We start from the raw sequence: 15,989 nt of genomic DNA on the forward strand, positions 1-15,989 counted from the left end.
AGCAGTAGGACTCTAACATACTACCCCAACATGTCACAGTTTGGCCAGGGCAGGGCCTGGGGGAGCAGGGCATATATAGGCACATAGATTGCAATTGCAAGATGTTGTGAAAACAAAATAAAATAAACTACAAACAATGCTTGTGGCAGCATAGAGTAGTATGAAACTAATTGCCTACAAGTTTAAGAAAAACCCAAAGAGGCAATGACATTTGAATTTATTCTTAAAGAACGTCTAATAAACATGTGGTAAAGTGTTCTGGGCAAATGAAAGAGCTTGATTAAAGGATGGGCCTATAAAAACATCCAGAGGATATGGGAAAAAGTAAAAGTTACTAGAAATATTTTTAAAAAGCGTGTGTGTGGGGCGCCTGGGTGGCTCAGTCGGTTAAGCGGCCGACTTCGGCTCAGGTCATGATCTTGCGGTCTCTGAGTTCGAGCCCCTCGTCGGGCTCTGTGCTGACAGCTCGGAGCCTGGAGCCTGTTTCAGATTCTGTGTCTCCCTCTCTCTGACCCTCCCCCGTTCATGCTCTGTCTCTGTCTCAAAAAATGAATAAACGTTAAAAAAAAAAAAAAAAAAGCGTGTGTGTGTGTGTGTGTGTGTGTGTGTGTGTGTGTGTTAGAAGGAAAAAAGGTGGAAACGGTTGAATTGAAACCAGAGGGTTAGATAGGAGAGGGATTTCTAAGGACTTCAGATTATATGTGAAGAGATTGAACACCATTGCTTAGGAATAAGAAAAAAATCAGGTTTCTTAATATCTATTTTTAACAAAGTATCCCCTGTCCACAGTTTGAAATGACAATAATGAATATTAATGTTCCATTGCCCTACTCTTTCCCATCACTGAGTCCTGCTTCTTGAGGTCAATCACTTCTGCCCTTTCATTTTTCTTCCAATAGATATTTACCTCAGTCATTCTGAATAACATATTTATGTTGCTAATTTATATTTTTCAGTATCAGTGTTCCTATCTCCCTACAAAGAAATATGAAGATTAGGATCTCTTACATATACCCCTCCCCTGCAATACTTTCACTGTAATTAAAGTATAATTTCTTAAAATTAATAGTCATTTGGTGTTTACATTGCATGACTCTACATATTATTTATGGCTGAACCACCGTATTCCAACTATATGTCCGTTCTTTTTTTAAAGCTGTTTTTTTTTTCTTCCATAGACTCTCTACCTAACATTCAGTTTCATTCTGATTGAACTAAAAAACTATACAACTTCTCTTGTAAAGGTAACACATCAGTTTCTTTTTTTGTTTTCTCCTGGGAGACATCCTACCTAAAGGCCTCTAAACTTTCTGCTCCAATCTGCACTGGCTGAGCTTTTCATTGTAATACATTTGTGACTTTGTATTTTATCATATAAACTAGGACATCTCTGAGAGTGACAGTGTTTTATTAAAATTACATCAGAACAAGTGTAAAGCAAAACTGCCTGGAACTAGCTAGATTCCCTTTGTGTCTTTTTTTTTTAATTCTCCTGTTTCCTGTATTGCATCTCTTCCCTTTTCTTGGTATTCTCATTTGTTTTTATTTGGTTGTACACCAGGGTCCTCTGAGAATAGTGCATGAGAAAGTACTTCATACTTCATATTGTGGTTTGCCCTGGTATAAAATGTTAGAAGTAGAAAGTCATTTTCTGTCAGAATTCTGAAGACATTTCAGTGTTAAGGGTGAGAATTCTGAGTCATTTGGATATCCTGGTCTTTGTATTAATTTAGTTCTGTCTTTCAGGAAGATTTATGTATTTTTATGTATTTTCATCTCTGATATTATCAACTATTATTGCATGTAATCTATACTTCTTTCTGGAGTCTTTAAGGGTTTTTCGACTTATATATGGTACTCATGTATATCATTTTGGTAACAGTGATGTAGGTTTTTCTTTTTGAAAAACTATACAAGGTGGGATCTTATAGTAACAAATACTGTACTACTTCCTGCACCCTTCTTATAATCCTGTTTTCTACAGCCAGGTAAATTACCTCATCCTATTTTTTTTTGACCTACCAATATTTTGATTTGTTGCCATATATCAACATTCGGTTTTCAACTTTTTGTTATTACCACTTCTCCATCGAGGCGGTTATACATTTTTGGGTTTATACACTTTTTTTAAAGTTTATTTATTTATTTTGAGAGAGAGACAGAGAGTGCGAGCAGGGGAGAGGCAGGGAGAGAGGGAGAGAGAGAATCTCAAGCAGGCTCCACGTTGTGAGCACAGAGCCCCACACAGGGCTCAAACTCATGAACCTTGATATCATCACCCAAGCCAAAATCAAGAGTCTGATGCTTAACTGACTGAACCTCCCAGGTGCCCTGGGTCTATACAACTTTAAACTCACTTGATGTCCTTATAGAAGGTTTTGAGTGAGGAATCGAGATCAACAACTGTGTTCAAGCCACCATTTTAAACAAAAGCTATTCTTATTATTATTATTAAAAATTATCTCTGGGACCATGAAGATAGATAAATTAGGGAAGGCTTAGAACCAGGAAAATTATTTTACTGGCACAAGAAGAAAGTGATGAGAACCTGTGATGGCAATAGTGATAACAAATTGATTTAGAAATAGTTCCACTGTAGGGGACAGGAAGGAACTGAAGCTAACACTAACTCTGCAGTAGAATGAAGGATGTTGCTCCTTGATGAGAAACTGATCATGGCCTTTTGAAGTCTCTAATTTATCTCTCTTCTACCTTTCCTTACTAATTAAGAAGATCATTCTCCAGCACTTAAGCACAATTGCATTTATACAATTTGTTAAAATACAGCACAATTGGAGTGACTGTCAATTCATTTGCTAATAAGATCCTTAAAATATACTATAAGTGATCCTAGGAAAGTTTGTCTACGCCTCAGTCTCATTTCTTCTCTGTTTTCTTAAATTTAAAAACTTCTTGTGTTTGCTTCAGCAGCACATATACTAAAATTGGAATAATACAGAGAAGATTCGTGTGGCCTCTGCACAAGAATGACATGCAAATTCGTGAAGAGTTTCATATTTTTGATCTGTAAAGAGAAGCTCCAGGCCAAGAAGGAGGAAATCATCAAGACTCTGTCCAAGGAGAAAGAGACCAAGAAATAAAACTCCCTCTCCTTTGTTTGTACATAGTGGCCTCGGCAATGACACAGATCACTTATTCAGTAAGACAAACTGTTATCTGCCTAAAACAAACAAACAAACAAACAAAAATTAAAAACCCCACAAAACTTCTTAAAGATTAACTATTTAAGAGTGCAAATATTAGTGCCTGGGTGGCTCAGTTAGTTAAATGCTAGAGTCTTGATATTGGCTCAGGTCAGGATCTCACCTCAGTGAGATTGAGCTCCTGGTACGGCTCTGCACTGACAGCATGGAGCCTGCTTGGGATTCTCTCTCTCCCTTTCACTCTGCCTCTCCCCCATGAAAATAAATAAATAAGCATTTAAGACAAAGCGTGCAAGAATTAAGAGATATTCCTTAAGTGATGTCAGTTTGCTTACTTAGAATACTTTTTATTTTTACTTTTTTAATTTATTTTTTAATTGTTTATTTATTTTTGGGAGAGAGAGAGAGACAGAGATGAGCAAGGGAGGGGGAGAGAGAGAGGGAGACACAGAGTCTGAAGCAGGCTCCAGGCTCTGAGCTGTCAGCACAGAGTCCGATGAGGGGCTCGAACCCATGAACTTTGAGATCATGACCTGAGCCTAAGTCCAACACTTAACCGACTGGGCCATCCAGGCATCCCTAATTTATTTTTCAAAATTCAAGTTACTTAACATACAGTGTAGTATTGGTTTCAGTAGTAGAATGCAGTGATTCATCACTTACATGTAACACCCAGTGCTCATTTTAACAAGTGCCCTCCTTAATGTTCATCCCCCATTTAGCCCATCCCCCCAATCCACTTCCCCTGTATTTAAGAGTATATATTTAAGAGTCTCTTATAGTGTGCCTCACTCTCTGTCTTTATCTTATTCTTACTTACCTTCCCCTACGTTCATCTGTTTTGTTTCTTAAATTCCACATATGAGTGAGATTATATGATATTTGTCTTTCTCTGTCTGGCTTATTTTGCTTAGCATAATACATTCTAGCTCCATTCACATTGTTGTCAATGGCAAGATTTCATTCTTTTTGGTCACTCAGTAGTATTCCATTGAATATATATACCATGGATATATATCTTCTTTATCAATTCATTAGTCAGTAGACATTTGGCCTCTTTCCATAATTTGGTTATTGTTGATAGTGCTGCCATAAACGTCAGGGTTCATGTGCCCCTTTGAATCAGTATTTTTGTATCTTTTGGATAAATACCTAGTACTGCAATTGCTGGGTCATAGGGTAATGTATTTTTAATTTTTTTGAGGATATTTGGAGGAAATTTTGAAGAGATGTTAATCTTCCATTAGTGTCCAGGTTGGTTTGACAAGAGACCAGAGATCTGTCATGCACACACCCCATAGCTCACTCTCTCTCCCCCTACCTCCATGTCACTTCTTTTCTCCTCTTCATTTCTTCTTTGTGGCTTCATTTTTTTCTAAAACATGATGAACAGGTGGAATCATAAAGTGCTAAAGTAGAGATAAAATACATTTGTTTATGTAGGGAAGTTTTGACTTGATGGAATTTGTTATGGAAACTGGTACCCCAAACGTTAGACCCTGTTCTGCAACTTCTAGTTGTTCCCTGAGTTAGACTCTGTTTTTGACAAGTCGGTTACATTTTCCAGAATTCACTTTCCTTAAAGTTCTGGGTTAGAGCTTGCCTTCATTTGGGAGGCAAAAGTGGTACAACAACAATGGAGCTAATGGTCTTTTAGGCAAGTATGATAAAAGATAGACACAGAAGCACCCACCATGTCAAAGTGTTTTTGCTTTCCTCCGTTTTGCCACCAGGTCTTCTCCTGTCTGCTAGCCTCACTGACCAACAGCTACCTTAGTGCCCCCATCACACACCTTGACTAAGGGCCCACAGAGGCAGTAACAACACAGATGAAGCAGTTTTCCATAGACTTCTCTGCCAACTGTCCTTAATGGTCTATGCCTTACTTCCCAGATTGTCCTTCAAGGTCCCACCTATAAGCTTAGAGAAGGCTAATTTTAGCTCTTGTCATCTAACTCCACTTCTAGATCTTTCCTTACCCACCTTTTCTCACAATTGTGCGGTACCTTGTTTCTAGTATAAATTCTTATTTTACATGACCCCGAATAGCCAAAGCAACCTTGAAAAAGAAAACCAAAGCAGGAGGCATCACAATCCTGGACTTCAAGCTATACTACAAAGCTGTAACCATCAAGACAGTATGGTACTGGCACAAGAACAGACACTCAGATCAATGGAACAGAATAGAGAACCCAGAAATGGACCCACAAATATATGGCCAAATAATCTTTGAGAAAGCAGGAAAGAATATCCAATGGAATAAAGACAGTCTCTTCAGCAAGTGGTGCTAAGAAAACTGGACAGCAACATGCAGAATGACCCTGGACCATTTTCTTACACCATACACAAAAATAAACTCAAAATGGATGAAAGACCTCAATGTAAGACAGGAAGCCATCAAAATCCTCGAGGAGAAAGCAGGCAAAAACCTCTTTGATCTTGGCCGCAGCAACTTCTTACTCAACAGCTCTCCAGAGGTAAGGGAAACAAAAGCAAAAATGAACTACTGGGACCTCATCAAAATAAAGAGCTTCTGCACAGTGAAGGAAACAATCAGCAAAACTAAAAGGGAATGACAGAATGGGAGAAGATATTTGCAAATGACATATCAGATAAAGGGTTAGTATCCAAAATCTATAAAGAACTTATCAAACTCAACACCCAAAAAACAAATAATCCAGTGAAGAAATGGGCAAAAGACATGAAAAGACACTTCTCCAAAGAAGACATCCAGATGGCCAACCGACACATGAAAAAATGTTCAACATCACTCATCATCAGGGAAATACAAATCAAAACCACAATGAGATATCACCTTACACCTGTCAGAATGACTAACATTAACAACTCAGGCAACAACAGATGCTGGCGAGGATGTGGACAAAGAGGATCTCTTTTGCATTGTTGGTGGGAATGCAAGCTGCTGCAGCCACTGTGGAAAACAGTATGGAGGTTCCTCAAAAAACTAAAAATAGAACTACCTTACAAGCCAACAATTGCACTAGTAAGCATTTATCCACAAGATATATGTGTGCTGTTTTGAAGGGACACATGCACCCCATGTTTATAGCAGCACTATCAACAATAGCCAAAGTATGGAAAGAGCCCAAATGTCCATCAATGGATGATTCGATAAAGAAAAGTGGTATATCTATACAATGGAGTATTATTTGGCAATCAAAAAGAATGAAATCTTGCCATTTACAACTATGTTGGATGGAACTGGAGGGTATTATGCTAAGTGAAATCAGTCAGTCAGAGAAAGACAAAAATCATATGACTTCACTCATATGAGAACTTTAAGAGACAAAACAGATGAACATAAGGGAAGGGAAACAAAAATAATATAAAAACAGGGAGGGGGACAAAACAGAAGAGACTCATAAATATGGAGAATAAACTGAAGGTTACTGGAGGGTTTGTGGGAGGGGGAATGGGCTAAATGGGTAAGAGGCATTAAGGAATATACTCCTGAAATTATTGTTTCACTATATGCTATCTAATTTGTATGTAAATTAAAAAAATAAAAAATAAAATAAAAAAATCCTTATTTTACAGTAATCAAAAGTGTTTTGCTTCTCTGATACTACATTGAACAATACCTTCACCCAGTTCATTTTTTAATACTTTTATATTATTAAAGTTTTAGCTGGGCATGTACTTGCCTGCTGGGGACTATATTTCTTCCAAGCCTCACTTACAATTAGACCCTGTAAGTAAATTTTGCTATGGACAAAGATGTATGCAGTTTCTCTCTTTTTTTTTTAATTTATTTATTTTGAGAGAGAGCGCAAGCAGGAGAGGGGCAGAGAGAGAGAGACAGACAGACAATCTCAAGCAGGGCTCTGCCCTGTTAGCATGGAGCCCAATGAGGGGCTTGAACCCGAGAACCTTGAGATGATGACCAGAGCTGAAACCAAGAATTGGATGCTGAAACCACGGAGCCACTCAGGTGTTCCTCTTTTATTTAAAAAATTGACTTTGTCTCTACATTTTCTTCCTTCTGTCCAATGAGATGGATTATGACATATGGTGACCCAGCTTTTACCATGTAAATGAGGGCCATTCTTAAACTATGGCAAAGCAACAAGGAAGAATGGACCCAGGTCACTGAATGATCTCTGGGACCAAGTTATACTGCCACCTGGATCTCTCACCTCTGACATGTTATGTGAGCATAAATAAAATTATATCCTACTTAAGTGTATTATGGATTCCCTTAGTCAAACACAGCCATGTGCTAAGAATTACAGGCAATATCATAAAACCTTAGTGATTTTTATGGATTTTCTGTGGAGCTGTTTAACTACTGTTACTCTGCTACTTCTCCTCTAGCCCTTACTCTGTGAGTGCACAGGCATGTGCATGTGTGCAGATACAGACAAACTTACAGATAAATGCATATGTATGCCAAGTATAAATGGACAGGCATAATGTCACAGACCAAGGCAGAGGTTGCATTAGAACCAGGTAGGAGTGGACCAGACATTTACTTCCAAGGTTTTGGTTGGTGTTTCCTAATGAAATAAGTTATTTTTTTTAATATAATGTTTATTTTTGAGAGACAGAGTGTGAGTGGGGGAGGGGCAGAGAGCAAGGGAGACACAGAATCTGAAGCAGGCTCCAGGCTCTGAGCTGTTGTCAGCACAGAGCATGACGTGGGGCTCGAACCTATGGAATGGGAGATTATGACCTGAGCTGAAATTGGACACTTAACCGACTGAGTCATCCAGGTTCCCCATGAAATAAACTATTTTGACCAAGAACTGTTAAGGAAAGCTCACTCTGCACAGGGTTTCCTTCGTCTTGCTGGATGTGGGCTAGTATTATGACTAAAGTATTTTTTTTAATAGTGTACTTTTAATAAACATGCATTTTTACTTAGTTTTTATAACCTTGGTTATGCACATACTCATTGTTCATTGTGAGAAGAGCTACCTGTTTTCAAGGAAGAAAGAATGTCAATTCAAGTTTGGGTTAAGGCCAAGTTTCCCAAAGGACAAACTTGCTGGCAGCAAATCTAGCAGCAGAAAGTATATCCTACAGCAGAAGAGAGCCACCACATCTATCTTCAGTATGAACACCCAGTGGCTGTGCTGTCTATACATAAAGTAGTGAGGAAAAGAAATGAAGGATACATTCTTAAAAATAAACAGAGTAGTGCAGGAAACCAGGATTTACATCAAACAAATATTTGGCAATATATATGAGTGAAGTTATATGCAAAAAATCCAAAATATTAATAATCATGGCAAGAGCTTCAGAAGGCATAAAGTATACCTGCTAATGGTGGGAAAGCCATGTGCAATATAGGATTGATGCTTGTGAAGAGACAAGAAAAAGATAAGATGTTGAAGTGAGTCCACAAAGCATGAGACACATATACTTCACGTTAAATAGGCTTGAAACACTAGAATGCACCGAGTGGTTAAAATAATTAAAGGAGAGCAATTGAGATGTAAAGACGAAGGTGAATGCTCTTAGAGAGAGCATTGCAGCCTTCATTCTCCCAGTCAAGGATGCAGAGCGGTCTCTGTCCTGAGACAGAAGGCGCTTCGTGCCAAGCCGTCACCTAGAGCTGCCTAGCAACCAGCCCTTCTAGTAAAGCAGTGCAGAAGTTAATCTCTTTGGTAAGCATTTGCAGCTATTAATTTAATTAGCAAAGGCAGCGTAGCATGAATGATCCCGGTGCAATAGCAAAATATTAATGAAGATTTTGAAATTCTAACCTTGAATAGGCACATTGGAGACTATACCCTAGTCATACTGGGCCAGGGGAAACTCGTTTAAAAATAAAAGTATTGCACAAACCTTTCTCCTTTGCGGTTAGGTTCTATGGGGTTACAGGAAGAGACTACAATTTAAATTTTCCTCTCTCTTCTCACAGCACAGAAACTTATTGTCTGGCTTTGAAAGTGAGACTGAATGAGGTTTTTCTAACTCTAAAAATCTATAACTCCCAAATACCCCTCCCCCAATATCCTAGTTTTAATTGTACTATTCCTTAGAAGACCCATGGTTTTACCAACATAATTGTCTTCAAGGCAAACTGTGTTGGATAACTTTCAAAGGCTATTAATGTTCCTCTTGTTAGCTGGCTAGAAGGGCAACTGTTCAGTGATAACAAGAAATGTTCTAGGGCTTTGACTCTGAGGCTGAGTGTTCTGTCCCTCAAGACTCCTGCCCAGACCTCTTCATTTCAGTTTAATAAAAGACAGTTGTGTTTCAGATGTATCAGAAAGTCAAGTTCCATTAAAAGCAGATCACCTAGCATTTTATGTACTTTCTAACAACTTTTTCCTCTGGCAAAATGCTTTAATGGGATACTGATTCTTGACCTTGCAAAAAAAAAAGAAAAAAAAAGAAAAAAAAATTGTGTGGTAAAACTTAAATGTTTTTTCAGGCTTTAGTGAAGATACAATGGAAAAAAATTAAAACCTCCCAAATCCTTCTTTTGCTCCTGTTTTATATTTTTCAAATTAAAGAGTAGAATTTAACAATATTCTACTTTCTGCTAAGAAAACTAGTAATCTGTTTATTTCCTCTTTGTCTACTACCACAAGTATGAGGTCCTTCCATTTTATAAGAAGATCTGAAGTTCAAAATTAGTTCTGTAGGATATTTGTGAACTGATTACGAACAGAGTCAAGGATAAATGCCTGGAGAAAAATCTTAAATCAAAAGAAAAGGGGAAAACTACCATTACTGTATCAGAGATGGTTATTTAAAATTATGAAGTCGATGCATTACTCTGAAAATAAAACTTTTCCATGGGCAGGAGCGAAATAAGTATGTGTGTTTGTGTATTTATGTGTGTGTGTGTGTGTGTGTGTGTTCTAATTACTAACTCCATGAGTATGTTTCAATAGGATATACAATTATAAGAATAGAGTTATTTAATTGGAACTCACTTGGCTTCAATTCTATACTTACCAACAATACATAAAAAAAGAAACAGAGGCATAGAGGAAAAAATCCAGTGTTTTTCAAGCACTCATTTGGCCCAAAGGATAATCAAATCAACTGATTTTTTTGGAATTATGGATGAAAGTTAAAATTCTTACCTAGAAATGTATTTGTCTGACCATTTAAGGTATTGTTTCTCAAAGTGTGTTCTTGGATCAGTAACTTCAGTAACACAAGGGAATAGTTGAAATGCAAATTACCAGGCCCCTCTCCATATCTAAGGATAGGGGTAGGGTTTAGTAATCTGTATTCCAAGAAGCTCTCCAAGTAGTTCTGATGTGCACTGGTATTGAAAGCACTGCTTTGATCTGTCATGTGATATATATACCATACATCTCTCCAATAAAAATTTATTTATCCCAACATCCTGGCAACTATTATAAATATAATAATCTTGTTACTTCAGGTAAGTTATATCTAAATTTAAAAAAAATATTAGCATTTATTTCTGAGGGAGAAAGAGAGAGGGAGAGAGACAGAGCATGAGCGGGGGAGGGGCAGAGAGAGAGGGAAACACAGAATCCGAAGCAAGCTCCAGGCTCTGAGCTGTCAGCACAGAATCTGACACAGGCTGTTTCAATAGGATATCCAATTCACAAACCGTGAGATCATGACCTGAGCCGAAGTCAGACGCTTAACCGACTGAGCCATCCAGGTATACCATATTTAAATTAAAAATATATATATTGTTCTTATTTCTTTTTTTATTAGTGGAATTTTTTTAATTATAAAATTCACATATTCACAAGATACCAGAAAATGTTTTTAAAAATGGAAGAAAAACTGACATTCAGAAATAATTCACAAATAGCATTTTGTTAAAGAAATGTTCTAGATGCATCTTTATGTGCACATAAACCTACACATGTATAATCATGATCGATGGTGTCTTTTGAGAAGATTTTATTGATTTTTTTTTGCCAAAATATGAGTTAGAAATTCTTTCAGTGAACCTTTGCTAGGCTATGTGTACACTAAAGAAATTTCAAAATCTCTGCAACATATAATCATGCACATTCATATTCTTTTTTCTTGGTTTACATGAATGCTACAGGGTCTTTGTGGCTGGCGTGAGCCCCATAAACCTTCTTATACTGGGACCCAAGCTGAAGGATCAGCCCCTCTCTGGAATGTGCTAATTTTATGCTCAGGAGCAGGACCAAACTGAAACATACAATCCACATAATGCTTTTGCTCAGAAGTGGTAGATGTCCCATTTCATCCTATTGCCCTTACCAAAGCAAGTCACAAGGCCACACTGGCAGGGCAGCCAAGAAAGACTCTGCCCTGTGGAAAAGTGCTGAAGTCACAGGGCAAGAGCCTGGACTATAACACCCTAAGAAGAAGGGGGTTGATGCTCAGGGAAAAGAACACAATCTACCACAGGTATTTTGTCCCCTTTCTGATTCCACACCACCCCCTCCTCCTGAGTAAATGGCACTATTGTCTTTGTTCTCTGCATTTCAGCTATTATACAAATATTATTTCACTTTCTTCACCTCCCTATTTTTCTTCCTTCAGGACTTTTGCTGGTTTCACTGACTGAGTTGCTGATCCTCTTCACCATCAAATTACTGCTCTTTTCTCAGAGAACTTTCCTATCCCGATACCACCTCACATGCTTCAGTTATACGCTTTTACACTTCGTTTTTATTATTTAGCTGTTATAATAGTCAATAGTGATAATAATTCAATAATGATTATTGACTAAATGTTCCAAAAGTGGTTTCAGAATTCCATGAAGACAGGACATGCTCATTTTTCTCTCCATTGTATCTCTAAACAAAGTGTAGAAATAATAGTAACCCCATAAATATTCACTGAAAGGCTGAATAAATATTTTTGTTTTTTATCTTTTGCAATATTTCTTTTTTGTTATGGTAATTTTGAAGATATACAACTATTTATTTTATTATTTATAGCTTTAAATAAAACAATTGAATCTATATTTATTAATCTATTAGTGTCGTACTGAAGCAAAACTTTTTATTCATCATTTGAAGAATAAAAGAAGTTGTACCTTACACTTCCTCTTCCAATTAATTTTCCAGATTTTTGTTGGTCTTTTTTGTGATGTTTGTCTCAATCCAGTTTATTTTTATTCCAGAGTATTTTATTCAGGAATTTTGATATCTGCATTCTGTATTATATATGTAATTTCTAAAGAGTTTTAGATTTAGTTTTTTGTTTATAGAATATTAAAATTCACGGTTTATCCTTTATAATCTATGTTCTCATTTGTAGTTTATTTATTTTGGGATATCTCTGGGTTAGTGCTGGGTTTCACTAGTAAGCAGGGCTTTATAAGAAGGGTATATATAGGATAGAACTCCTGTGTCCTCGGGGCGCCTGGGTGGCTCAGTCGATTAAGCAGCCCACTTCGGCTCAGGTCATGATCTTGCGGTCTGTGAGTTCGAGCCCCGCGTCGGGCTCTGTGCTGACAGCTCAGAGCCTGGAGCCTGTTTCAGATTCTGTATCTCCCTCTCTCTGACCCTCCCCCGTTCATGCTTTGTCTCTCTCTGTCTCAAAAATAAATAAACGTTAAAAAAAAAATTAAAAAAAAAAAGAACTCCTGTGTCCTCACAGTAATGAGAATGTCTTTATGTTAATATTGTAAGTAAGCTATAACATTATTGATGTAGAATAGAATAAAGCATATTCTTTCACTCAAATTCTCTACACATTTATTCCAGGTGTGTTTTTTTTTTCTATTTTTAAAAATCTTTTGTTATTAAAATTCTTTATGTCTTTAGGGCTAATACATAGGTCTTTATTTAAAATCCTATGCTTTCCTGTAATCATCAAGACAGCATGGTATTGGCACAAAAACAGACACATAGACCAATGGAATAGAATAGAAACCCCAGAACTAGACCCACAAACGTATGGCCAACTCATCTTTGACAGCGCAGAAAAGAACATCCAATGGAAAAAAGACAGTCTCTTTTACAAATGGTGCTGGGAGAACTGGACAGCAACATGCAGAAGGTTGAAACTAGACCACTTTCTCACACCATTCACAAAAATAAACTCAAAATGGATAAAGGACCTGAATGTGAGACAGGAAACCATCAAAACCCTAGAGGAGAAAGCAAAAGACCTCTCTGACCTCAGCCGTAGCAAACTCTTACTCGACACATCCCCAAAGGCAAGGGAATTAAAAGCAAAAATGAATTACTGGGACCTTATGAAGATAAAAAGCTTCTGCACAGCAAAGGAAACAACCAACAAAACTAAAAGGCAACCAACGGAATGGGAAAAGATATTTGCAAATGACATATCGGACAAAGGGCTAGTATCCAAAATCTATAAAGAGCTCACCAAACTCCACACCCGAAAAACAAATAACCCAGTGAAGAAATGGGCAGAAAGCATGAATAGACACTTCTCTAAAGAAGACATCCGGATGGCCAACAGGCACATGAAAAGATGCTCAACGTCGCTCCTCATCAGGGAAATACAAATCAAAACCACACTCAGATATCACCTCACGCCAGTCAGAGTGGCCAAAATGAACAAATCAGGAGACTATAGATGCTGGAGAGGAGGTGGAGAAACGGGAACCCTCTTGCACTGTTGGTGGGAATGCAAACTGGGGCAGCCACTCTGGAAAACAGTGTGGAGGTTCCTCAGAAAATTAAAAATAGACCTACCTTATGACCAGCAATAGCACTGCTAGGAATTTACCCAAGGGATACAGGAGTACTGATGCATAGTGGCACTTGTACCCCAATGTTTATAGCAGCACTCTCAACAATAGCCAAATTATGGAAAGAGCCTAAATGTCCATCAACTGATGAATGGATAAAGAAATTGTGGTTTATATACACAATGGAATACTACGTGGCAATGAGAAAGAATGAAATATGGCCCTTTGTAGCAACGTGGATGGAACCGGAGAGTGTGATGCTAAGTGAATAAGCCATACAGAGAAAGACAGATACCATATATTTTCACTTTTATGTGGATCCTGAGAAACTTAACAGAAACCCATGGGGGAGGGGAAGGAAAAAAAAAAGAGGTTAGAGTGGGAGAGAGCCAAAGCATAAGAGACTCTTAAAAACTGAGAACAAACTGAGGGTTGATGGGGGGTGGGAGGAGGGGAGGGTGGGTGATGGGTATTGAGGAGGGCACCTTTTGGGATGAGCACTGGGTGTTGAATGGAAACCAATTTGACAATAAATTTCACATATTGAAAAAATAAATAAATAAAAATAAAACCCTATGCTTTCATTTCTAAAGTCTGGCTATTTGCTATAGGGTGAATTCCCATGATTCATATTTACCCCGAAACTTCCTTTCCATGTAATATGAGTTATCAATTATTTATAATTGCTCTTAAAATAAAGATAAAAATCTTTAAGATGGCCTACACATCATCTGATCCCAAACTGTCTTGTGCTCAAATTTGCCAAGAGCAAACAAACATTTCTGTCCCCAGTTGCTTAAACAAGAGGATATACATTACTTTTAGCCAAAAGATTTCTCTAACAGAAATAATATTTTCATCAGGACAAATCTACAGCCATTGAAGTTCAATGAGGTTAAAATTCCCTGAACTAATAATGCCTCCTCTCATTGCCACTCTTCCAACATTAGTCTGAGTACGACCATCAGCGTTTAAGAAAGAAAGGGAATCAAACGTTGTTGTTCCTGTTTTTGAGATGACATGTGAATCCAAGCCTAACCTCAGTGGCTCCAACCAATCTTTTTCATGCATTCATTTTATATTTTCCGTAAAACCAGAAGCTGACACTCAGAATGGTTCTTCTATCTTCTTACCTATTGTGTAGTTTGGGATATTGTTGAAATTACTTCAATAACTGGCAAGCAAGCAAAAAAGCAGTGAAGTCATCTAGAGACTGGGCTTCAAACAACTTCAGGAAGCCTGGGGTTGGCTGCTGATGTTTCCGCATTAGTTAATGTCACCACTGTAATGGGAACTAGCAGCAGAGCAAGAATTTGAGATGACACGTATCATCCAAGTACAGAGGGGCTAGAGAAATGGAAATATAGTTTTGCCTCTTAACTTCTGCTACAATATCCATGCCTTTCTATTTTAAAGCACACTTATTTATTTACTAATTTCCTTTACTTCTTTTTCTATAGTAATTGACAAAAATCTAGTTTTGTATTTTTCAAGGATCACGCAAGAAATTATTTTTTTCTATTTTCTTTAATCAACAGATGTAGACTACTTTAAGCATCCCATTAAAACTTTAAATGTGGGAACAAATACTATTTTTCTGAATACAAAGGCACATTGAAAAGGCAAAGACCCAAGCAGATGTGGTATCCTTGATGTTCAATAACATGAACATCATGTGGTATGAATGTATGTATTTGTGCATATGTGCATGTGTGTCATCAATGAAAATAGTTGTGCCAATTAAATATCAAAAACCTTGACTCAAATGTCTAAAACAAGGACATTTTTATCTCATATAATCCAAAGTCTGAAAGGAGGATAGTTCCAGGCTCTAGTTCCATTTATTTGCTATTCTCTTAACTCTTCCCTCATTGCTATGCAGGTTTTTCTTTTTTCTTCAGACTGCCTCTCTCATCATCATAAGATGGCTATTAGCAGAAAATAAGGCAGTGTGCTTCCTTGTTCATTTCTAGGGCTAGAAAGAGAAGAGTTTGTCCCAGAATCATCAAATATAATTTTTTTTTGTTCAGTTTGACTGGTCCAATTTATATGAAGTGCTCATTCAGTAATAATTATTAGAAAATAATATGCATTGATTAGTATAAGCCAAGATTCTTTAACAATCCCTGGCAAGAGAGCTGAGATGACCATGATCGGCTTAAGCTAATACACACACATCTCCAGAGTTGGATGTGGGATCAGCTTCTCCT

General features: G+C 37.4%; 1 non-coding gene across 1 annotated transcript; it reads left to right on the forward strand.

Moving 5' to 3' along the window:
• The first annotated feature begins 2,915 nt into the window (after nt 1-2,915).
• Nucleotides 2,916-3,022, forward strand: LOC125924075 (U6 spliceosomal RNA). Its single transcript, XR_007458260.1, has one exon. It is a non-coding gene; the product is annotated as a U6 spliceosomal RNA (small nuclear RNA).
• Nucleotides 3,023-15,989: the final 12,967 nt, after the last annotated feature.

Source organism: Panthera uncia, chromosome B1, assembly GCF_023721935.1.
Source record: "Panthera uncia isolate 11264 chromosome B1, Puncia_PCG_1.0, whole genome shotgun sequence".
Taxonomy (NCBI): Eukaryota; Metazoa; Chordata; class Mammalia; order Carnivora; family Felidae; genus Panthera; species Panthera uncia.